At 36.5% G+C, this 26,171-nt stretch overlaps 1 protein-coding gene across 12 annotated transcripts in view; it reads left to right on the top strand.

Annotated features, from left to right (window-relative positions):
• The window catches only part of RFX3 (regulatory factor X3), a 291,507-nt gene that overhangs the window by 9,583 nt on the left and 255,753 nt on the right, over positions 1-26,171 (top strand). For 8 of the 12 annotated variants that reach the window (XM_079790203.1, XM_079790205.1, XM_079790202.1 and 5 more), the window contains exon 2: positions 16,813-16,895. The exons of 3 other annotated variants lie outside the window; for them this stretch is intronic. The gene's annotated coding sequence lies outside the window, so the exon portion shown is untranslated. Of the gene's footprint in view, positions 1-13,211; positions 13,283-16,812; positions 16,896-26,171 lie in introns of those variants that run through there. One more of the 12 variants, XM_079790199.1, reaches the window with a different exon arrangement.

The raw sequence follows: 26,171 nt of genomic DNA, 5'->3' as shown, positions 1-26,171 counted from the left end.
GTAGCAGAAAATTGTGTCTCTTGGTTAAGAATTGTGCATTTCTGTAAAATTTTGCATTATCGTTAATTTACCAAGTAGACTTACCAAGATTTTTAAGCACTGCAGACTATGAAAGAAAGCATTTTTGCATTAGTTCATGATGTCTTCTATTCTGCTATATCTCATCTCTTACAATCTAATGAGGAGTGTATGAAAGTTGAATAGATTCTAATTATTGTTTTTAAATTATTTTTTAACAATTACGTGTATTGATTAATGTAAACATATTCAAGAGTCTGAACTACATTCAGATTCGAATGCTCGATAGCATCTATATATTTCAGTACAATAACTGGCATCCTTAAAAATGTATCTGGCCCTCTTCAGTGTTAATCAGCATAGTTTATCTTAATGTGCAAACCCATTTTACAAATGCTTTGCTTTTTTCAGTGAAGTTTCTTCCATGCCTTAGTTGGGATTGGGGTTGAGAGAGGCTACTGGAGAGAGACAGGAAGAAGATACATTTAGAAATCATATCCTGTTTCCATTGTTAAATACCAGTGCATTGCATTTTCGACCCAGTTCTTTTTATTTATTTATTTTTTAATTTTAACTGACATTTTGGGGGGAAGGTAGCGGTTGAGGTGGGGAAGGGGGAAACAGAAGTGACTAAGGCGATCAGAGTCTTCCAGATCTTTTTCCTTTCCTTATGTAGTATTGTGCATAGTACATATACTTTGGGGAGGGAGAATAGGCATCTTATTACTTCATATTTGTGATATTTTTCTCCTAAAGACTGACTGTATCTGTATGTCTATCCTTAGTACATTAGTGGATGTGCAATAGTATCCTTCTAAGGAGTCTATATTGTGGTTTAGTCATGCACAGCTTTAGTAAGGTAGGAATAAAAGAAAGGAGTACTGAGGAAATCTAGTTTGTGGGCCAGATACAGAAATAATGCCTTAAATCCAACTGTCTACATTTTGCTTTAGGTGGATTGTTTTGTGGATATATATTTATTTTTGTTTTACAAAAGAATCTACTTTTTCCCCCTGTTCCTGTTTAGGCTGACACTTAAAAGAACCAGAGAGTATATATAATCTGTCACATTAGGTTTTCACTGATTAGCATCTGATTCTATCTGATGACAGTCTTGGAGATAAGTTTTAATGAAGTGTCAGTATAAGGGTCACTAATAAAACACACATGGGAAGATACACTGTTACTGACCTGAAAATCACCTTTACCATTTTAATTTACAATATGTATTTTGATGTGCCACAATGAATATCTAACATGAAAAATTAATATACAGATACCAGCTAAAGTTAGATTATTTATTGTACAATGTGATTATATTGTATGCTTTAAAGGACATTTTAAAACATTTTGTTTAAAAAGTCACTTTATATTATTAGGGTGTACAGTAGGTCCTCGGGTTACGTCGGAGATCCGTTCCTACGGCGTGACATAATGCGATTTTCGCCGTAAGTTGGAACCCACCTACATAAGCACCTTACGTCACTCACATGGAGCACATACACAGCAGAAATGAAGTGAAACAGTAAAAAAAACTTAAAAGAAAGATAACAATTCCTGACCTTTACTTGTGGTAAATAATTAATAAAAAAAATAGCACATACGTACATATGTCGAAATGACGGAACTTTTTATTTTTTATAAATAAATGGGAGATGGCGACGTAACCACAAAATGATGTATGTCGAGACCGACGTAACCCGAGGACTGCCAGTACTTATATTAAGAAAAATGGAATTTATCCTAGATATTATGTTGTGTGTGTGTGTGTATAGACCTTTAGAAAATCATTTTAATGTACATTGTGCTTGGTGCTTTAGAACTTCTATCCATACCATTTTGTTTTTGTATTATGCATATCTTGTAACACTATTAGAAACCACTCCAGTGATACTTTCTTAAGGCAAAGAACATTAAGAGAAACGTTTGACTTAAGTTCTTTGATTGATCTTTGCGTGATTTGGGGAACAATTTTTATAGAGCCTCGCATTATATGATAATTTTTAGAGGCTACTTTTAGTTAATAGATGCCATGAATACTAAAATTGAATTGTATCATAGTTAAAGATAAAAATTGTAATTTATTTGTATGATAGTAGAATAAGATATTGTATTGCTGGATCAACATTTGATCTGTTTCTTTATTTTTAGAAGTCTGTCAAGTTTTGAAATTTAAAGCCTTTTTAAATATGTTGAATGAGTAGAGTTGTATAATACATGTGGATTTATGTTTGAGCAAAGGTTTGAGAACTATATGGCTTAGAAATGAGGTGGGATTTTATTTTTAAAATTGGAAGGGAGTGTATTTTAATATTTTGATGGGTTAGACTTGATCATTTATTAGTGTTAATGACTATGGACTGAAGATGTTGATAAAAGTAATTTTTGAGAGGAAGTCATTGTAGTGATCCTGATATTTCATTTACTTCCAGTCCTGCTGCCCTTGGTAAACTCTAAAGTAAAAGCTTATTTCTTGGGTAATGTAAGACTCTCTATTTTATTATGTTTTTGTTAATCTACATTGCTGTCAGGAATTTCCCAAATCCTACGGTACTGTCTTGTGTGATGTATTATGTGTAAGCTTTGGAAATTCAAGTTTATGTATTGATTTACAAACCTTGGATAGAATGCCAGTAAGTAACATGCCATGCCCAGAATAGCACCTTGCTTAACCTGAAGGAATTGGGTAAGAATTAGGATAAATCCGGGCAGGAACATAATTGGATAAACTAGAGTATGAACAATGTACAATTTAGAGTAAAAATGTCATTTTAGGGGCTATATGTATTAGAAACCCATCAGAATATTACCACAATACTGTTAATAACATTATTTCTAATATTTGATTCAAAAACATTCTAGCAGAGGCCTAAGAGATAATTGGATTTATTAGTCTATAAGCTTATAGTTTTACATCATTGTCCTTTGGCATTTACTTTTGAATGAGGATTAAATGATTTCTATCAGTGTGTCTTCAGTGACAATACTACTTTGGTTAATTTAGAAATCCTGAAGTGATTGTGATTTTTTTTTTATTGAATTTTAAGGAGCTTTTTGAAAAGAGAGAGGAATGAGGTACTGGATACGAAATACATAGTCCCAACTATGTGTGGACTTTAGAAGACTACAAAATGACAGACATGGTATTTGTGAATCAATAAATATAAAAAAGAAGGGTAGGGAGAGAGATTGAAAATGTAGTTAGATGAAATTAGTGGAGAGTTTAAAAATAAAGATAAAAATAAGTTAAGATGGATAAATGAAAGTATGAATGGTGAACTAATTTGTTGTAAGAATGGTCTTTTTTTTTTCTTGTCTTACTGTGATTTTAACTAATAGCTGAGGAATAGATTGTACTTAAGTTTCTTTATGGGCACCATTTGTTTTTATATTTGTTGCAAATATAATAAATCTCTGTAACCTTTGACTGTTATTATATGGAGCTTCACTATTTTTTAAAAATATATATTTTATTGATTTTTCACAGAGAGGAAGGGAGAGGGATAGAGAGCTAGAAACATCGATGAGAGAGAGACATCGACCAGCTGCCTCCTGCACACCCCCCACCGGGGGATGTGCCTGCAACCAATGTACATGCCCTCGACCGGAATCGAACCTGGGACCTTCCAGTCCGCAGACCGACGCTCTATCCACTGAGCCAAACCGGTTTCGGCTGGAGCTTCACTATTAATGTTGTGTTTAGAAGAGTATTAGATTGAGATATTACATCAGAGTTTTCTTGTAATTATTTTATCATTACAAAGCTATCCTCTCTATAAAATGGTAATATGCAAATTAACCATCACTCCGCTACATAAGCCACGCCCACCAGCCAACCAGGGTGAGTATGCAAATTAACCCCAATCCAAGATGGCTACAGCCACAGAGAGCAAGGTTTCCCAGGTAACAGAGCAAGCCAAGCTTTCCATAGCCGTTGCAGGCCTAAGCCTCTACGCAAGCTACAAAGTTTCAATTATAGAAGGTAAACAAATTCAAACAAATGGCGGCAGAATGGAGCTTGAGAGAGCAGGCCAGGGTTGCCGGCGGCAACAGGGGAAGCAAAGCTTTAAAGCACACCCTGGCCGGGTCCACCCGCTTAAGGCAACAAAGTTTCAATTGTAGAAGGTGAATTAACTGCCACAGAAATGGCTGCCGGAGCCCCAGGCTTGGCTCCGCTCTAGGCTACAAAGTTTCAATTGTAGAAGGAAAATAAATTCCAGATACCAGGGCCTCCCTTTGGGTTGCCAGGGGGCGTGGCCGGCCTGCAAACCACCACAGGCCCCTCGCTCAGGCCACCCCACACCCCAAGGGAACCCCCACCCTTATCTGTGACACCCTTCAGGGCAAACCAGCTGGCCCCCACCCATGCACCAGGCCTCTATCCTATCTAATAAAAGAATAATATACAGATTGATCATCACTGCAACACACAATATAGCTGCCCCCATGTGGTCAAAGGTCCTGCCCCCATGTGGACACAAGATGGCCACCACAAGATGGCCAGCAGGAGAGGGCAGTTGGGAGGCACCCGGCCTGCAAGGGAGGGCAGTTGCGAGGGACCAGGCTTGCAAGGGAGGGCAGTTGGAGGTGATCAACCCTGCAGGAGAGGGCAGTTAGGGGTGACCAGGCCGGCAGAGGAGGGAAGTTGGGGGCAAACAGGCTGGCAGGGGAGCAGTTAAGCATCAACCAGGCTGGCAGCGGAGTGGTTAGGGGGTGATCAGGCTGGCAGGCAGAAGCGGTTAGGGGCAATCAGGAAGGCAGGCAGGCAAGCAGTTGGGAGCCAGCAGTCCTGGATTGTGAGAGGGATGTCCGACTGCCCGTTTAGGCCCGATCCTGGTTGGATCGGGCCTAAACGGGCAGTCGGACATCTCTCCAGGAGTCCCAGATTGGAGAGGGTACAGGCTGGGCTGAGGGACAACCCCCTGCCGTGCACGAATTTCGTGCACCAGCCTTCTAGTACAATATAATGTTAGTATACAAAATATACATAATTAATATTTTCACTTGAGGTATCTGATTAATATATCTGATATCTAAAGCATTTTACATTCGGGAAGCCAATGTATACCAGAAAACTGTGTACCATAAATGTACAAACTCTTAAAACTGTCTTATTTTGGAACTTTTATAACTTACACTGAAGTAGAGAGAATAGCATAATGAATCCCCATGTTCTCATCACACATTTAACAATTAGTACTTTCTATTCTTAAGTCTATATAATTTGAGGTATTTGTTTATTGAAATAAACTTGAATCTTTTATCCTGTGCTACTCTGAAACAGTGTTAATCTAATTTTAAGAATAGACTCAATGTGGACTTGAAAAAGTGTGATTGGTCATGTTGTTTCTTCTCAGCACAGCATTATTTAAATCAGGGAGTTTGTTCTCAGTTGTTGGTAGGATCTTTTGTTTAGTAACTCTAGGTTCTTCTACTTGAAATCTGACCTATCATTAAAATGGGAGCAAGCTCAAGGACAGCAGCCTGTGTTTGCAGGGCACAGGAAAACAATTGAGGTATACCTCTCAGAGTTGAAATAATGCTAATCTTTTGCACGTCATTCTTTTAATTGGCCCTGTGGGTAGATTTGGGTAAACTGGTAAGAGCCATTTTGTAAGGGAAGAGAACCAACTATCTTCTGGAATATTCCCTCCAAAGTTAGCTACTCAGTTACTGGGACATAATAGAAGAGTGTAAAGGAAGTGGCATCCATTAGTAAGAGCTCATGTAGTGATAACATGTAACACCATTCAAAGCAGTTTAATATTTTCTGATTCACCAACTTCAGGGAATGAAGTTTTCTTAGTTTTTATGAAAGAAGCTTATTTTCCAAAGTTAGAGTCTATAGGGAAAAAATCCATTCATATTGGAAATTATTCTGTAATGATCTAACATGTATAATAAGTAATGATTAATGTCACTTTAATAAACAACACAAAATACTGACCTCTTTATTTAAAAGTTGATTTTTTCTTGTTGTTTGAATCTAATTAAATGATTTAAGCATGAAGAAGTAAATACATTACATTAAGGCCTGCATTTTTCAGTTATGTAACTTTAAGTGCTAAACTTCTTTCTGATACAAAAGGTTACAGAGAAATGTATATAACTTGAAATATTTTGGCACTCTTTAAAAATACTTCTATTATAGATTAACTAGTTAGATAAAATAATAAAGTGATATAAAATAACTAAAGTGATACACTACTAAATTGATCTTATTGTATGACTAAACTGCTATTTCTTTTCTCAAAGGGTTATATTTAATTCTTTCTGCCATTAGGAAACATCTAATTTAAGTGATCCTGCATAATAGATTGTCATATAGTCAAGGTTTCCAAAAGGAGGTAGATGTAATGTATACAGAAAAACACCAGTGTAAAGCTTAATCAATGAAACAACGATTGAATAAAATATAAATATAACCCTGTAAAACAAAGGATCATATGATATACATGTTAATTTTAGAAGTATTTATAGAATATTTTATTAATTTTTAAAAATGTATGAATTTAATATTAATACCAATTTGTAATATTTTTTCTGTGCTTTTCAATACCTATGTAGAGTCAAAGTGTTATTTGGCTTTTTATTGTATGACATTCAAGATAGCATCAGGTAAAGCAGTGATTTTCAACTTTTTTCATATCACAGCACACTTAAACTAATTACTAAAATTCTGCGGCAAACACAAAATATATTTTTTGCCAATTTGACAAAAAGAAGGTATAGTTTTGATTCATTCATACCAGATAGCCCTTGTTGTGTTGGCTGTTGTCATTGTTTTATCTGACAATCTAAGGCAAAAGAGGTCATTGCTCCTAACTAGTCAGGTAGTGCATGTTTTAAAAATTCTTGGGGTACATCAGTTGAAAATCATTGAATTAAAGCAATGGTGGTTTTATTCTGGTGTTTAAGAGTTTTTTTAAAAATTTGACTACCACTGCATTTATGTCATATGTATAATTTTAAAAAGCCATTTCTAATATGATAATAATATTGGTCTTCTTATTCTATATTGAAGTTACTCCCTAATAGCAAACAACTTAATGTTCTGATTTGGAAGAACACCGTGTAAAGAAAAGCTTTATCCAAGAACTGACTTGTATTTTCGAACCTGACCTGCATAGCAGCTAAGCTTTTGGGTCTGGAGCTGGAACTGCAAACCCTTATGATGACTGTCAGGGGCTCAACTTCAGCCTTTCTCTTCTGGATCTGCACAGCAACCAACAGGGATAGCCAGGGTGCTAGAGATTAAAACGGTGAAAAAGTCTGTCACTATAGTTAACCCATGCTTTCCAGTGACACAATTATGTAGGATTCCAGTGGATACATAATTAGGATGTTTTATTTTAGAATCAGAATTTTTAAGTTGGAAAAGACTTTGAAAGTTATCTAGTTCAACCCACCACCCTGTCCCCCACTTATCCTATCTAATAAAAGAGTAATATGCAAATTAACCATCACTCTGCTACACCCACAAGCCATGCCCACCAGACAATCAGGAGTGCATATGCAAATGAACCCCAACCAAGATGGGTGCGGCCACAGAGCGAGCAGGAGGCTTGGGTTTCCCTGGCAATGGAGGAAGCCAAGCTTTCCACACACCCTGGCAGGCCCAGGCCTCCACTCAAGGCTACAAAGTTTCAATTATTAAAGATAAATAAATCCCAACAAAAATGGCAGCAGCCACAGAGCTGGAGAAATCAGGAGGCTTGAGTTGCCCCCGGCGATGGAGGAAGCCAAGCTTTCCGCACACCCTGGCGGGCCCAGGTCTCAACTCAAGGCTACAAAGTTTAAATTATAGAAAATAAATAAATCCCAACAAAAATGGCTGTGGCCATGGAGCAAGCAAGAGGCTTGGCTCCACTCCAGGCTACAAAGTTTCAATTATAGAAGATACAGAAATCTCAGATACCAGGGCCTCTACTTGGGTCGCTGGGGGGCGTGGCCGACCTGTAAACCACTATAGGCCCCTCGCCCAGGCCGCCCCATGCCCCAAGGGAACCCCCACCCTGATCCGGGACACCCTTCAGGGCAAACCAGCTGGCCCCCACCCGTGCACCAGGCCTTTATCTTATATAATAAAAGAGTAATATGCAAATTGACTGTCATTCCAACACACAAGATGGCTGCCCCCATGTGGTCAAAGATCCTGCCCCCATGTGGACACAAGATGGCCAGCAGGGGAGGACAGTTGGGAGGGACCAGGCCTGCAAGGGAGGGCAGTTGGGATCAGGCCTGCAAGGGAGAGCAGTTGCGGGGGACCAGGCCTGCAGGGGAGGGCAGTTAGGGGCAAACAGGCTGGCAGGGGAGTGGTTAGGGGGTGATCAGGTTGGCAGGCAGAAGCGGTTAGGGGCAATCAGGAAGGCAGGCAGGCAAGCAGTTGGAAGCCAGCAGTCCTGGATTGTGAGAGGGATCCCAGATTGGAGAGGGTGCAGGCTCGGCTGAGGGACACACCCCCTCCGTGCATGAATTTCATGCACCGGGCCTCTAGTTTTAAATATAAGAAAATGGAGGTGAAGTGACTTGCACAGTGATATAACATTTCTCGTAGCTGGGGCTGTTGATATAACATTTCTTGTAGCTGGGTCTGTTGGACCCCAGACTCCACATTTCTCTCCCAGCATTCTCCTGTTATATCATTGCTAGTGCAAAACTTTTCTTAAAAGCAAACAACCCAAATGTGCTGCCTTCAGTACTCAGAATACTTGTTTACCTACAAGTTTGAACTCATATTTTTTTTCTAGAAAAAGCACATTAAAGTTTTATAATTATGCATTCTGAAAAATACATTTATTTTTTATTGTCTCCAACTGTACTTTTGGTATACAAATCAGTATTTAATTGCTCTATTTTAGAATAGAAATACAATTTTTAATATTTTTCCACATCATCAATAGCCTTTATATTAAAGGAAAATACTGTATTTGCTAGATCTTTTAAAAAAGAAAATATCATATTTTTATCATTAACATTTTATTTTCCCCTGTCAGCTATTAGTGATTTATGTCATAATCAATCTATTGGCAGAAATAATTCTCAGACCTTGCATGCACCTCTACTTTTGTGATAAGGGTAATGTTGAGTCTAACCATTCTAAAGGTGGTTGTAAACTACTGAATTATTAATTTTAAACAATTGAAACGTTTGTTCCTGTAGGTCACTCTCTTGTGGAACAAAAGTAAAATAATGGCAGTTTATATCTGTGGTACAAGCTGAGACTTGCCCAGCGGGGCTTAAAGGTGTTGTAGCACTCTTAGTGAGAACCAACAGAATGGGAATGTGAAGGGATTGCCCTTTATTCCATAGCAACCAGAAGCAATCCCAGCAGTCATGCTATTATGTGACTTCTTAATCTGAATTCTTGGAAGGATATGTTGTTTACTAAATAATAGTATGAGATGGTGGCAGAATAGTAATTGCCAACATGTTGTTGTGTGTGTGTGTGTGTGTGTGTGTGTGTGTGTGTGTGTGTGTGTGAGAGAGAGAGAGAGAGAGAGAGAGAGAGAGAGAGAGAGAGAGAGAGAGAGAATGAGAATTGAAAGTAAATCTACAAGGTCAGGATTGAACTTAGTTTTGGTATCCTGTTTTGTGATACAATGCACAATTTGAGCACTAACCCTGTTGATTATTTGAAACAATCTGTCTAAGAGTGACCAAGAAAATGACAACTGAACTTTCTAGCTTGATGCTCTTACGAGCCTCATTTGTGGTACCAACTCTGAAAGGATGCACTTACAGGAAACCAGGAGTAGGTTTCCTATAGGGGAAAACCATTTGTCATCTGTTCTTAACAAGGTAAATCCCCACGGACAAACCTTTCTTGTAAAACTATTCCCTTTGGATTTATCTTTGCCTTCAATAAAAAAAGGAGATATGATAAACAAAAGTCTGATGAAATATTAGTTAGTTCTTGCATTTTTGCCTAGAAGTTTCTCATTCTTAATCTTTATGATATTTCTAATGTTTCATGCTGCCGTTACATCTGAATTAAGAGAGACTTGGGATACAATACATTAAATTGGTTTTGCTTTCTGTTAATTGAAGGGAAGGTTTTTGTTTTTTTCTGAGGGGGAGGCAGAATTTAAATCATTTACTTTTAGACTTAACTATACTCCTGAATTGCCAAAAAACCTACTGTCCCGTAAAACAGAATGGAAAATACAAATATTAAACGTTTAATTCAGTTGAAAAGAGAGTGCTAAATACTTGGAACTTTTAAACTGAGATTTGAATATAGAGATTCAGTTCCCAGCATAAATAAGTACTAGACTGCTATATTTCTTGGTGTAAAGAGGAAGAACCTAAAACATGGAATGTGTTTTTAATATCTTATAAATTTATAATCTGGATAAATTTTTATTTAAACCATGTCTAAATAGGGATTAATGGAATCTTCTAAAAAGAAGATACTTTGGATGTTTTCAGATAGCCCAAAGTTTTATGTTTCTTTGTGTGAGAATCTTCCAGGATTCTTCATTGTCTACTGATCAGAATCATTTAAGAAATATTTACAGATGTCACAAAACTTCCATTGTGCTATGCTGTTAGGGAGCTTAGTCTACTGTACATTTTGAAATATAAATTTCACCACTCTGCTCTGTAACTTTTTTTGCCGGCCTGGCTTATGGTGTTAGGCAGTTGGTTAAGAGTAGCGATTTTCAACCTTTTCCATCTCATGGCAACATAAACTAATTATTAAAATTCTGGCCTGGCTTGTGTAGCTCAGTGGTTGAGCATCATCTCATGTACCAGGTGGTCACAGATTTGATTCCAGGTCCAGGCACATGCCTGGTGTCAGGCTCAAACCCAGTAGGGGGCGCACAGAAGGCAGCAGATGGATATTTCTCTTTCATAAATGTTTCTATCTCTCTTCCTTTCCCTTCCTCTCTCTGTGATAAATTAAAAAAAAATTCTGTGGCACAGTAAAAAATATATGACAACTGAACTTGTCATATTTTTTGCTGATCTGACAAAAATATAGGTCTAATTTTGATTCACACTGGACGGCTATTGTGTTGACTGTTGTCATTTTTTTATTTGACAATTTAGGGAAAAGAGGTGAGTAGTACCCCTGACTAAATAGTCAGGTACTGAATGTTTTTAAAATTCTTGTGTCATACTGGTTGAAAAATCACTGTTTAAGAGCAATAACTTTGGAATGAACAGCTCTGGGTTTGAATTCTAGCTCTGCTACTGATTAGTAGTTTTACTTTAGGCAGATTACTTAAACTTTGTGAGATATGGTTACTAAAATCTACCTTGAAAGATTGTTTCAGAGATTACATTAGATGACAGAGGCAAACAGCAGCACTATATCTGACATGTAAATGGCAATTCCCATTACTGCCCTGACCCAGAATTAAACCAGTGACCTCAGTGCAACTGATCCACACCAGCCAGAGCTCATCGGTTGATTCTCATATGTGCCCTGATTGGGGATTGAACCCTCAACCTTGGCATATTTGAACAGTGCTCAAACTGAGTTATCTGGCTAGGGCCTCACTTCCTGAATTCATCTTTGCTGCAGTTAAATAGAGTGGTTCTTAACTTGAATAAGTTCACTTCTAATGAAATTTTTATTAACCTTGATACTAATTGGAAAATGTGATTTAGATATTTGTTTGGAAATGTTTGATCTTTCTAAATTTTTCTGTAAGCTTCCTGAGGTTTTGGAACTCAGCACAAAACCCAGCGTTCTTTTCTAGTAGAAGCAATCAGTGAATAATTATGAAGCCTCAGCTTGTTTATCTCTAATCAAATTATAGAATACACATTTAACCATTTTATAATTTTGTCTAGTCCTGATTTTATACTGACCTTTAAAGCAATGCAGTTCTATTAGTCCAAATGGGTTTATTTACTTCTTGTTTTTTAAAATGGATTTAATGGCATTAATTCATGAATTTTGGATATTTCTTTAAAAAGGCTTCATTTAGTAGACATCATTTCCATTTATCTTTTCAAATGGTTTTGTTATCTAACTATGTATATATGAATTTTGTACCTATATATATGTATGTGTGAAATTCTAAACTTGCCTGGGATTTTTTTTAGTGTCTGATAAGACTAATAGTTTCAGAAGTTGGGGAGTGCCTTTTAGGATCTATTATCTTCTTCCTGTTTTCTGGTTGTGACAGGGTGTGGGAATTCCTAATGTTGCTTAGTAGGGGAGAGACCTGGGAGCCATTATGATAAGTATGTTTTTGGAGGGGGGGGGGGGACTATTTAAAATATTCCAGACTTTCTGAGTTTTACCTTTTGCTACCTAACTTCACTGTCCTATTGGGATGTCAAAAGTACAGAAGCAGGACCGGAGTTCCAAGCTTATACCAAGGCAACTGATGGTATCAGAATGGAATTATTACAGTAGTCAGATCTGTGATTGCATTTGTGATATCCATTAAGGGCTGCACTGTGGAATGGTAGGGTTATCTGCTTTGATGTCTACTACAGAGACTTTCTCCTTAAAAAACTCTTTAATATGGATCTCACTTTCATAAATCTGTCCAGGGCTATTTTTAATCAGGGTATTTTTATTCTGTACCATCTCTTGAGGTGATTAGTTTGGTGAGTTTACTACCAGTTGTGAAGTCATCTTAACCTCTTTCCTGAGTCAATTTCTAGAGTCAATTTAGGTGTACATGCTCATTTTCACTTTTTTATTCATCCATTCATTTATTGATCAAATATTGACACATACAATATGGGCCAAGCAGTGAAATTCTATGGAGAATACAGCAGTGAAGAAAACTTATCAGATCTCTGCCCTTGAGAATCTTATATTCAAACAATTGAGGATGATGGAGAGAGAAGATAAATGAGTATTATACTAGTTGTAAATGATATGGAGAAAATTTTTTAAAAAGAGGGAGCTAGAGCCCTGGCCAGCATGGCTCAGTGTTAGAGCATCGATCTGTGAACCAGAGGGTCATGGGTTGAGTTCCTCTTCAAGGGCAAGTATGTGGGTTGCATGTCCAAACCCCACCCCCAGTTGGCATGCATGGGAAGCAACCAACCCATGTGTCTCTGACACATTGTTGTTTCTATTTCTCTATTTCTCTGCCTCTCTGTCTCTCTACTCCTTCCTTCCTCCTTTCCACTCTCTCTAAAAATGGGAAAAATATATTCTCACTCCTCGGTTGAGGATAAAAAAAAATTGACTAGAGAGGGTAGGTGATGAGGGTGGAGGAGGTTGCAATGTTAAGTATGATGATTAGGAAGATTTTATGGAGGTGACATTTGAACAAAGGTGACAGAGGTAAGTTTTGTGTATTTCTTCCATTGTAACTTTATCCTATATAATAAAAGCCTAATATGCAAAGTGTCTAGCTGTCCGGTCAGCTGTTCAACCAATCAAAGTGTAATATGCTAATGATATGCTAAGGCTGCTCAACTGCTCACTATGACATGCACTGACCACCAGGGGGCAGGCAATCAACTGATTGACCAGTTGCTATGATGTGCACTGACCACCAGGGGCAGATGCTCTGACCTGTAGGTTAGCTTGCTGCTGAGGTCCTGCCAATCGGGACTGAGTGAGACGGGCCAGACATTCCCTGGAGCCCTTCTGTGGTCCGTCCCAGCTGGCCAACCTCCCATGTCTTTCCCCGGCCCCGATCGTGCACCGGTGGGGTCCCTCAGCTTGGCCTGCACCCTCTTGCAATCTGGGACCCCTCGGGGGATGTCAGAGAGCCATTTTCGGCCTGATCCCACAGTCCAGGCTGAGGGACCCCACTGGTGCACGAATTCATGCACCGGGCCTCTAGTATATTTATGATATTGATGATACCTTGGTTGATGCTAGCCTTCCTTTTATACTAAAGAGTCCTAATTGTTTACATCTGCCCTTACAGTACTTTTTTCCCCCTGACTCTTTGTTGCCTTCTGTCATTCTTATATACCTTTCCCTGTATGTACAGTCTCTTCATTTTATATCATTTTGAGGTGTACTAGTATATTGATAAAAAACAAACAAACCACCCACTATGGTTTTCTATAAGGAAAAAAGCAGATTAAGAGACTCAAAACCTACTTTTAGTTTGTTTTTCTTTTGAGATGGTAGGAAAGGTTAAGGTTTTCAGTCTACCCTACTTATTTCCAAGTTGGAGGTTTTGCTGAAACTATCAAGAATATATCCTAAAAAATTGCAATGTGTACTATTCAAAGTAAAATCACTATTAACATAGGCAAATTGAAATGAGAATGAGCTGACTGCTAATTTGATTGGTTATACCCTCAGTTTGCTCATATGGCTAATTTAAACTAGAGAAAGTATTTGTATACAATGGCTTCTATGATCAAAATGCTCTGCAGTGCCTTAGAAAATGTGAAACTAGAATGTCATTGTTTATGTAGCATAGTTATCTGTCATTGTCTAGTCATTTATAATCATGGATTTATGAACTGAATTTAAAATTTTGTGTATGCAAAATGACAAAAATGAGAGGTTATTTAGATAAGTAAAAGTTACTAATGGAGGCAGATTGTCTTGAATACTGTTATTTTGACAAATAGATTTTCATGCTGATATTTTTAGAATGAGGTTTTCAGTGTACTAATGTCAAAATCTTATTTTCTAATTTCAGTTCAGTGTCAAATATTAAGCATATGTGGCTGTCATCCATTATGAAATATACAGTTTTGCAGTATTTGAGGCTATTGTACTGTATTGTATAATACTTCAAAAATGGTAAAAATATATAACGTGTGTTTTTAACGTATTTAAGTTAAGGAAGTAGAAATTGTTGTGGGACCTTAAATAAACAAAAACTCCCGTTCTCTGAACTTATATAATTATGTATACAATTATGTATGCAATATTTAGTTCTAATCCTGGTTTCCATCATTAAAGGCTGGTTAAATGATTATATTTGCAAATGTGCCCAGGTATTTGTGTCTGAAGTGAGTCATTGTGCCCACATTTTAACAACCTGTAGGCCAGAGTTTATTGAACTCGAGAAAATTATATTTCTGCCAGTTAAAAATATAAATTTGAAAATGACAGAAGTCTAATTTAGTATCACCACTTGTTTGTACCACCACTGTGTTTGTGACAAAATGTGTGAGCTATAAAAACTTAGGAGAGCAAGTCTACTCTTTACTTTGTCCCCCTAACTTTTTAAAGTAAAAATAGAACAGTATGATGAAACCATGAAATGAATTCCCATGTATCCATCTTCTTTAATAGTTAACAACTCATGGTTAATTTTGTTTCAGCTATATCCCTTATCTTCCCACCTACCCCATTATTACTCCCCTCACTTCTTACCTCTGGAAAGAGACACAACAGCTGAGTCAGGCTCAGCACTCAGATGCCACTCTTGCTCCCTTTGGCCATGTTTTGTGGATAGAGGGATGGATGAAAATTTTTTTTAAAAGAATACAGGTTAGTTTCCAGACAAATATCATTTAAAAATTTGAATTGTGAACTTTAATATTCCTAGTCTCAAATTTTGAGATGGAATTAAATGGAATCTTCTAAATTAAACAGATTCCACAAAGACAATTTGCTATGTGCATTCCGAGAAAGTAACATTTACCTCTGTACTAATATGGTTTATTTCTTTTATGTTTTTTAAAGATTTTTTTATGTATTTGTTTTCACAAAAAAAGTGAAATATATATCTTTGAGGTTATTGGCATTTATAATGAGATACAACGAAATTGTCCTGTAAATTCATAGATAACACTTGATGCCTTTTTCAGTATCCTTAGTTATACATTTAAAAAATCAATTGATCCACTACCTTTTTTTCAAGTTTTTAAATATATAAAAATGAGTGGTAGTACTTAAAAAGTGAAAATAGGTTTTAAGAAGTTTTAGAATATATTTTTGAATTGATATAACTTCTAATCAGTTGTTTATATTATATAAAGTTTAATACTAAAACACACACACAAACCTCTTCCTTTGTACATTCAATATCCTTTTGACTATAGCTAAACAAATTATAGAAGTAATTTGAAAAGTATTTGGGCAAATATTCTTTCAGCAGAAAGGAGAAATTATGTTATATTTATGGCTCCCATAATGATTTCTCTTTATAATTAGTAAGATGGGACTACTAAAACAGAATTCTAACCTTCAAGTCATTTGTTAACAACCCTGATTTTGTGAATTATCAAAGAACCTACAATTCTTGATAAAAATTTATGAAATTAAAAATAAAACAATTCAGTTCCTGTTCAGCATTTATTGAGGAAATTTGATTTTTTGAATTTGAAATTGGGTATTTGGAAGTGAATCAAATATGATAGTATGTTGCAAATCCAAGAAAATTGGAATTTGCAAAAAAAGAGAATTCCATCGTTGAATGTTATTCTCAGTATGCCACACTATATAATAGTTGCAGCTTCCTAACAAATACCAGAAAGTTCTTTCCCTCAACACTTCCACTATGGATTCCATCTCAATTATAAAGTCTTATTCCTTATTTTTGCCCCATTGCCTTTAATTAATAGTGCCTGACAGGAGGCTAGATATTAATGTAGCCAGTTTAGAACTTTCAGAGCAGAGTCTTCCAGCATTACTTACTACACTTGACTAGTAATTGATCAACTATTAAATAACTGCTTTAAAAGTTAACAGATTTGCCTAACACACCTCTGTGAATGGTATATTTAGAATCTGACTTTATTAACTTTTTTTGACTACTGTGTGTGTGTGTAGTGTGTGTTTTAGTGTTTTGTTCTTGTTTGGGGGAAAAATCAGTTTTTATTGCTTTAAAAATATTTTCATGTATTAGATCCCGTACCTATAGACTTAAGTTAAATTTTCCTTAATCCTAGATGAGAATTGGAAAGTAATCAAATTATTTCATTGTCAAATTGAGTCTTCAAGTTACTGCTTACTTGGTTTTCCATCATAAATGGTACGTATATCACTACATCTTTTAAGACATTTTCTGAATTGTTGTATGCCTTCTTAAATAAGGATGATTCAAAATATAAGTATTGAATATAAAAATCTCATACTTGTTTTCCCCCCTCATTTGTAAAATGAATCATGTTTCTTTCTGCGATTTTCTTTCAGTTATTCTCTAACACATTCTTGTCTCTGTCATCCTTTCTGTCTCTTTTCTCCCATTTGCTCTGGTCTGTTCTGCTTGTTATTGCTTGGCATAGGCTGTTTGAGTTTTAAACCTTCTTAGCCAACCCATTCTCTTCCTGCCTCAATCTCAGTCTTTGGTCAGATGGTTCCTTTGCACCTCTCAGCCTGCTCCTTTTTTTATTGGATTTTTTTGCCTTTTTTAGATAGTTATTCTTCATTCTTCTGTTTATTGATGTTTGGTATTTTTAAAGAAATAGTTAATTTCTAAAAAAAAAAAAAAAGAAATAGTTAATTTCTTTTACTCTGTTTCTCATAGTGTACAATGCGAAGAAAAAATAAAACAACCATTGAAGGACAGATATATGTGACTCTTAAAAAAGAAAGAGGTAGTGTAGTTACAGATTATTTTAGAAAGTACAACCAGCTCAGAGTAGTTAGATAGAAGGGCTAACTGTTGCCTTGAATAAAGAAAAAATCTTGCCTGGCATCTACAAAATCTTATTTTTAATTTTCTAAAGCTGCAGGCAGTATTAGTAAAATACTTACATATAGAGAATTAGTGTATCAAAACATCCTTGGAAAGTATGGATAAATTTTCATAGTTAAAGTGATTATTGAGGAGCATTTGAAATCTTGCTCCCTGGCATATGTCCTTAGTTTGGCTCAGATAAATTCATAAAAGTAAAAATAAAAAAAGACGATTATTGTAAAACCACATGTTATTTTTATTTATCTGCATGACCTTTGGTTAATTATGATAGACCAATTTCATCATTTTTGTCTTCAAATACTTTATGAGAAAGACTTAACCATACATAAGGAAATAAAAGTCAATATAATTCTTTTAAGGAATGTACAAGTTCTCTCGTATCATCTGCCCACTTTTAAAGTTGTTTTACACCATTGTTTTATCAGTATTGTATTGATAGTCTCTACTATCTTTCTCTTTTTTCTTATTTATGTTCGGTGCTATCTAGTTGTAGTGAATTTTTGTGAATAACTTATTGAGTGTTAATTTTTAAAGTTATAAATAATATGCATATGATAGGATAGAATATATTTTAGAATTAATATAAAGGATGAAAAAAGTCATCTTTTTTATAATACAATGAAATTTAGAATTTCAGATTTTCAAGGATGTGTGTGTGTGTGTGTATTGGGAGGGGTGCCTTTTAGTTCTGCAAAATTCATGACTCCTAGATTCCTAGGTTAAATTTATTTTTCTATTTTTGGAATTTATGTAAGTTTATAAAGTTGAAGTTACTAACTGCTTTCCCCCCCTAAAACGTTCTGAGTTCATTTATATCCATTATAACCTTTTATAGGTCAATATGAAAATAAAAACTTGGGAATGGTAGGTGGTATAATTGAAATATAGAGCATAATCTGTTCTTTGTTTGTTTTACCAAATTAGGGATTCTGAGGATACATTTTGAATATTTGTGTATGTTTAGCATTTTGTCTCTTTGTTAGAAATCTCTCAGTGTGACTTGTTTTTAATAGGATGTGTCTCCAATCACTCTTGAAAAGTATTAAGCCCTTTAAACACACTGGTCAGACCCATAGAAGGAAGCCTACAGGTTTATTAGCACTCCTTAGCCTGAAAGCACAGCATACCCTTCTAGGTTGCACAGCAACAGACTCCTAGCAACCATAATAGATTGAATTTCTAAGAGTGACCAGGCCGGATGTAATAATAAAGCAAGAGGTACAAACAGTTGTCATGGTTTTCTTTTCACAGTAAGTTAGTTTGAATTGGGAAAGCTTAGCATTTCAAAAATGGGAAACTTTTTATAAAACCAGTACTGTTTGTGCACCAGACTTCTGGTATTAAAATAGCAATAAAGTACCAAAATTTAAAAATATACTGGTTAAAATAAGAGTATACTTTAAATAAAACAAATAAAAAAGGTAAAAGGTTATCATATAAAGAAGTTTTCAGGGAATTTTAGAAAAAACATAAACTTAAAATTGAACTTAGCAAAATAATCATAATGAATGTGCTTTTTAAAAATAAAAATTGTAATAGTGTACTTTCTCTCTTATTGGGATCCTTCATTTATTTTAATATTGCAGCAACTCTTGTTTTATGTACATTATTTAAGTGGATGTATATGTAAAACTAAGAAAATATGCTACATGAACTATATATATTGGCAATGTTTTTTGAAATTATGAATTAATAACTAATTTAGCAGATAAGTTATTGAAAAAGAAAGAATAAAGTAGTAAAATGTACAGTCTTTCACAGTGACAGTAAAAGTGTCAGTGATACTCCTAAAGGTGTAATATTGTGCTAGAACTTTGCCAACATTTCTGTTGTATACTTTTTAGTACCCGTTTGCCACATAGCCATGAAAAGGAGATTAATTCAGATACACTCACAACCTGAACCAATAGGCCTCCATCAAAAGAAACAGATCTCATATAGCTGCTGGAGTAGGGAGTGGAACTACACAGGCTTTGACAGCAATAAGCTGTAAATATACACACATGTTAATACCCTTGATTTGTTCATCTTTTGTGCAGCATTTGGAAAAGATTATTAAAGTAGCAGTTACAGTGAAGAGTGGCAATTACAGTAAAGAGCAGAAATTAGGTATTTGTGACCTATTATATTTTATTAAAAGACTTCCTTATTAAAATGACACTGCTTACTCTGATTACTTGACAGCTGCCCTAAACAGATTAGAAAATACACAGCTTTAGCTAAAGGTAAAATCAACCTCTTTAAGCAAGTGCATGGCGTGAAACAAGTAAATGGTATACTGTAAACTTTTCTTAAACAATAAATTTGCTTTAGATAGAGATGTTTATTAGTGATTAAGAGGCATTCTTTTTTGCATTTCCCTAACAGTTACCTACAGTTGCATTTTTCCCATTGGGATATGTTAATACACCCACCTAATATTATACTAGCGCCCTACTATAGGATCTTATAAGGAGTTGTCAAAGATCCAGGGATCTGCAGGACACCACAGAGAAGCTTTCTCTGGCTGTCTGATAAGTTGTTATCTTAATGCACTGTAAATATTTTTACAAGACAGCACTAAAACTTTAGGAAGTTTTAGCACTAGATTATAGATTTTTGAAATATTTGCAGTTTTTTCTTAATAATACAGTAGAGCCACAGCGAGTTTAATACTTAAATTTAGGTATCAGTTGCACCACATTGAATTATCTGCTTTTCTAGAGAAAAATTTATTATGTGGCTCTTGTTATGAACCTTTAATGATATTTCTGAAGTTTTACTGTTGCTTACTCTGTGCCATTATATTTTACATAGTGACTGCAGAGCACTTTATAGAACAGTCTTGCCTATCAATTATTCTGAATTGTAGTTTAGCAGTTAAATAGCCTGACCTGCTATATAGTGTAAAATTTCATGACCTTGTCCCTGTCTCCTATGTCATGAGGCATGGATATGCACTGTAGTCCAGACTATGAAATCACAGTTCAGGCTTGAAGACACAAACACAGGTTCAGTATGAAACAGATTTGTGGGAAAATTACTTCGCTCAACTAATCTTGAATATAGATTTTTTTTTTCAGGACTGTTAACAATATTAATAGAAGTCTGTCATATACTTGGATGGTACTGTGAAATTTCCACAAAGGCCCAAGCTGTGCTATGTGAGCCACTCATGCTAATTCCATGTAGGGAAATATCCATGATTACTTAGGTCTTCAGCTTAAAAAATAATATCTGATAGCATGAGTTCTGTCAGCTTGCAAAATGGTTAGGAGAAGGTGTGAGTCCTAGTCTTTTGAATAAAATCTGAATTAAAATTCTGGCTTTGTCATTTGATGGCTAGTTATCCTTAAACTAATTCTATACTACTTTGAGCTCAGGTGTTTTATGTAAATATGGGGATATTACCTATTTAGTTCAGTTATGAAATGAAAAAGTGAAAGGTAAAATTATATATATATATAATGGCAGTCTAGAGTTAGTACTCAAACCGGTAATGTATATTGTCATTATCATCTTTCTAGTTCTTTCTAGTTTACTCCTTGTGATAGGATGTAAGGAGGGTTTCACAGGACAGGATGGCAGCTGAAAATGGTAACATGGAATATAATTAGAAACAATATTATTTTCCAAGAGGGATATTAAGGACTATATATTTTGTTAAGTCATTTTCAGTATTGGTCAGTGTAGGAATTCTTTTGAGTAAATTTTTATCAATAACCCCTCTTCACAGGTGCAAATCTTGGAGCAGGATTTTTTTTTTAAAGATTGCAAGAGCAATAATCAATAGGAAAAATATGCACTAAACAGATTAAATACTTATTACTCTGAACAAAAGGTAGAATTTAAAGAATAGGGCCTATTTATTTATTTTAGTAAATGTGTACAGTGAGCCTTGTATTATTTAAACATTGATTCTCTCTCCACATTTTTCTTCCATGGAAAATCTAACAGCAAAAGTGAGTAAACTGCCTTGTGTTAGCACTTTACATGGTTGATATAAAATAACTGAAAATAGCAGTAGCTTTTGCTGAGAAGTAAGGTCAACAGTGGAGTCGCATGAAAATCTGATTACCTTTGGTACTTTGTGCCCTATCCCTAAACAATGTTCAACATGCTTGCCATTGATTTACAAAATGTAGTTAAAATTTTAATATATTCTGTTGTTCCTAACGGGACCATAAAGGCATTTAATTTAATAAAAAATATTATTTGCAAAAGAATAGAAGTGATTTGAAATAACGGTTTGAAGTAGCTAGTGGGATTAAACTGGTTTAAGCAATGGCTATCCTATTTCAGTTCTTTGAAGAAGGTAATGCCAACCTGAGCTTAATGAAGAGGTACAGAACATGCTCAACGTCGCCTTGATATTTTAACAGTAAGCAGTACACCAAACCACAGTTACAGTAGAGCCAAGGGAAATTAGCTCTTAATGTTACACAGATACAGTTTTTCCAGTAAAACCACTCTGTTACCAGTAGTTTTGTACGTTTTAAAATAATTTTTTTTCTTGATTAATACTTGTGTACTTATATTGTTAAAATGTTCCATAATATAATTTGGATGAATTAAATATTGCCTAAAACATTAAATTTGGGAAGTTTTAAATTTCAGAGTTAGACAAAATATTATTCTACTAGGCCTGGCTGGCGATCAGGGCTGATCTGGTTCCCTGCCTCCCTGCCTCCCCGCCTCCTCCTTCCCTTGCTCCCTCAGTGCCCTGCCACCTCAGCTGGTCGCCTGCCATGTTCCATGGCACCCCCTAGGGGTCAGCATACGTCATAGCAAGTGATTGAACTCCTGGTCTCCCTGTTGAACTCCCTAGGGGACACTTTGCATAATAGCCTTTTATATATATATATAGATTCTGATAAAAGTGTTTTTTCTTGACATCAATGAATATGTAACTCTGACTTATCATCTTGTACATATGGTGAAATTGTCCACTTGTAAAAATGTAGAATATAATTGTACCTTTTTTACTTAATTGAATATTATGTCCAGCTCAGTGAAGATTCATACATTATTAACTTCATAAGTAATCTCTCTGCACAGAATTTTTTTCTTCTGAAAATGACGTTTTTACTGTATAGTTATCTTTTTTCCCCTTGCTATTCTTAGTATTTTGAGTTATTGAATTGGGGAAATGTCATATGTGTACATATACATTTATATACATATGTATGTAAATATACACGTGAATCGTATAAACCTTTTTTTCTGTGCAGTCTGAGTTATGAATTGTTTATATTGAGATAATTGTTAGGTAAGAAAAACTAAGTCAAAGTACCAAACTAGTCCAAACTCTCACTAATGGTAACATCTTTTCACATCAGAGTCTTTTATGGAAAATATATACTGTATATGAATGCTGTTCAAAGTGTGAATGGAGGAATCCTGAGGTCACCAGCTCCAGGAGGTTCCAACTTTTTCAACTAAATGTCTGTGAGGTTGCATTTTCTTCATAAACCAAAACAGCAGTTTGAGTGCAGAAGTAGATGTGAGAAGCTAATTGTTTTCTCTTAAGCATGACATTAGAGAAGTTAATAAAAATGTAAAACAATGCCACTCTTTTCATTAAATCTCTTTTGTTTTGAAAAATTTAGATGTTTCATAAACACATGTTTATGTTATATGCATTAGTTTTATTATTTTAAAATTACTATTAAATTTCTCCATTTATTTTCTGATATGATTAATATGGACAGACATAACTGGTGATATACTCTATCCTATTGTTACCAACTCAAGAGAGCCAGTGTTGCTCACCTCTTAACTCTGCATTTAAATGTGACATGCTAGCTTGAAACTAGCCATGTTGAGATTGTTTACACCATGGAAATGAGGAGAAACTACAAATCTAGCTTTTTGGTAGGGGAGGGAGAGCTGATGGCTAAACACTTACTAGTGTATGACTAGATATAATGCACATTAACAAAGGTTCTTTGGGGTTCCCAACATTAATTTCTAAATGGGTTAGTCAAGTCTATGCTAACATGTAATCAAGGTGGATTTTCAGCCAAGTGCTCTGTCTTTAGAGCTACTTTACCAGTGTCTCCTATACTGCATTCCAACCAGATTAAGTCCATAAAGTGATTTCAAGTGAAAAGGTATGTCATATCCTTTGTGGTTCTCACCATGCTAAGTACATAGCTTAATTACTTGCTGAATGATTAGAAACTACCAGTATTACGTGGAAATAAAAAAATGGGGCAAAAAAGATTCTGGGCTTGAGTAGTTAGAGAAGTCTTCAGAGAGGAGGTGTAATACATGAGGTGGATCTTGAAGATTGTTTGAGTGGTGTGTAAGGCTGTGAGGAAAGGGTTAAGCACATCTTAGAGGTAGATTTTGGTGTGAAGAGTTTGAAGAGTTTGTTGAGAAATAATGAAGCAGATGGAGTGGAAAGAAAATCAGGCTAAGGATTTGAAATTTAACTGGAGAGAGCATAATCAGACAGTATATATTTTTAAAGTGGATCAAGTGTGAAGATGAAAGTGATGCTTTCAGGAGATTAATCTGTCAGATCTGTAAAGATTGGCAGGAAGTGGATCTACGGAGGGTGCTGGGTAGAGGTGGTCAATGGGGGACAAAGGGGACATCTGTAATAGTTTCTACAATAAAGATAAAATTTTAAAAATAAAATCAGTAAAAACATTTAAAAATTTTTTCAAAAAAATAAAATAAGTAAAGCCAGGTAAACCTCTCTAGGTCATCTGAAAGGAAGTATAGGATGAAGAACCTGGGCAATTTGTTTGTTTGTTTGTTTGTTTGTTTGTTTGTTTGTTTTAATCTTCACCCAAGAGTGTTTTTCCATTGATTTTTAGAGAGAGTGGAAGAGAGAGGGGAAGACAGAAATATCGATATGAGGAAAACACATTGATTGGTTGCCTCCTGCATGTGCCTGGCCAGGGCTGGGCTGGGGAGGATCCTGCAGCTGAGGTACGTGCCCTTGACTGGAATCAAACTTGGGGCCCTTTGGTTCACAAACTGACGTTCTATCCACTGAGCCAAATGGGCTAGGCCAAACCTGGGCTTTTAGTTCATAAAGACCATGGTTAGAATTCTTCTTTTGCCACTTGTTCTTTCCATTTATAGATAAGACTAGAGGCCCAGTGCATGAAAATTCTTGCACTGGACGGGGTAGGGGGGGTCCCTCAGCTAGGCCTGTCCCCTGTCACAAACTGGGAGCCCTTAGGGGTGGGAGGTGACCCAGCAATCAGGGGAAGGCGATGCCCCCATCACACCTCTGCTGCTGCCACTGCCAGCAGCGCAAGCCTCGGCCCGCCCTGGTTACCTAAGTCTCGGCGGCCCTAGGCGGCTGGATAGCCGACATTCAAGGCTTGCCTGCGCCTCAGGCCGGCCCTGGGCGGCTGGGCAGCCAACATCTGAGGCTTGCCTGGGCAGCCGATGTCCGAGGCTTGCCTGCACCTCGGGCTGGCCCTGGGTGGCTGACGGGCTGAGGGAACTAGGGGACTCCAGAGGCAGGCGTGCGGAGTGGCCACACTCGCCTGGGGGCAAACCCGGGCGGGCCACACGCCTGCTGCCCGGGCAGGGCTGAGGGGACTGGGCGCCATCATCTTGTGGTGTGGGTGCCGCCATCTTTGAGGGCGTGGCAGTCAATTAGCATATTCCCTCCTTATTGGCTGTGGGCACTGCCATCTTTTTGAGGGTATGATGGTCAATTTGCATATTCCCTCTATCAGACAGGGTTTACATAACTAGCCAGTGGGATTGTAAGTAACAAAAGGGGTATGAAAGAGTTTAGTATAGATTAAATGCTTGGTACTGTTCTAGGACCTTCAGTGAGAGGTATTATCAATGCTACTTCTACTACTGCTACTATTACATCTTTATTTGATAGATTGCAGTTATAATAAAGATTGGAGCTGGGTAGCCTTCATTGTAAATAGGCCTATTCCTATCACTAATGGATATAAAGGACACAAATGGAAACATGATATTTTTTACATACTTAAATGTTATAAATCAACTAACTGTTAAGATGTGGTTTTTCCTCCTAATTTGACAAGTACAGCTTTAAATGTGATGGATGACCATTTAGTAGTCTCAGGTTTTTCAGTTCTGTTGTAGAACGTAGTGGCAAAGGGAAATGGCCTTCTGTCAGCGCCTCTGTGCCCTGCAGTGTACCTCCCTTTCCTCGTACCCAAGGCTCTTTCTTTGCCATGGCATGTCCACATGCTCACTTCACAAGCAACCTTGCCTCATCCCTTATAAGCTGTCTCTTGACTACTCCTAATGCCTCCATCTCCATCTTCCCTAGGATTGATAGTTCAGGGATCTGCATGGGAATTCAGGGTCCTGGGAGTCTGCTGAGGTAGATTGCAGAGGAGTCAGAGAGCATGGCCCTGGGCTGTGCAGACTTTTCACTGTATGTGGATGTACCTGGCCAGTGGGCCAAAGTGGGTTCTCTATAGTGCCGGTCTCTGGGCAATGGCCCCTTTCTCCTAGGTCTCAGGGTGGTGCTGAAATGGATCATCTGACATGAGTACCAATTCAACAGGACTTGTTTCCTATTAGTTGTGAGGTCTGAGAAAATGATGGTGGAAAAGTGAAAGATCACTGGGTTCCAGGAGAATGATAAAGCCACTGAGAAAGTTAGGACAA

This window comes from Cnephaeus nilssonii (genome assembly GCF_951640355.1).
Source record: "Cnephaeus nilssonii genome assembly, chromosome: 14".
Lineage (NCBI taxonomy): Eukaryota > Metazoa > Chordata > Mammalia > Chiroptera > Vespertilionidae > Cnephaeus > Cnephaeus nilssonii.
This window is presented reverse-complemented; position numbering and strand designations above follow the sequence as displayed.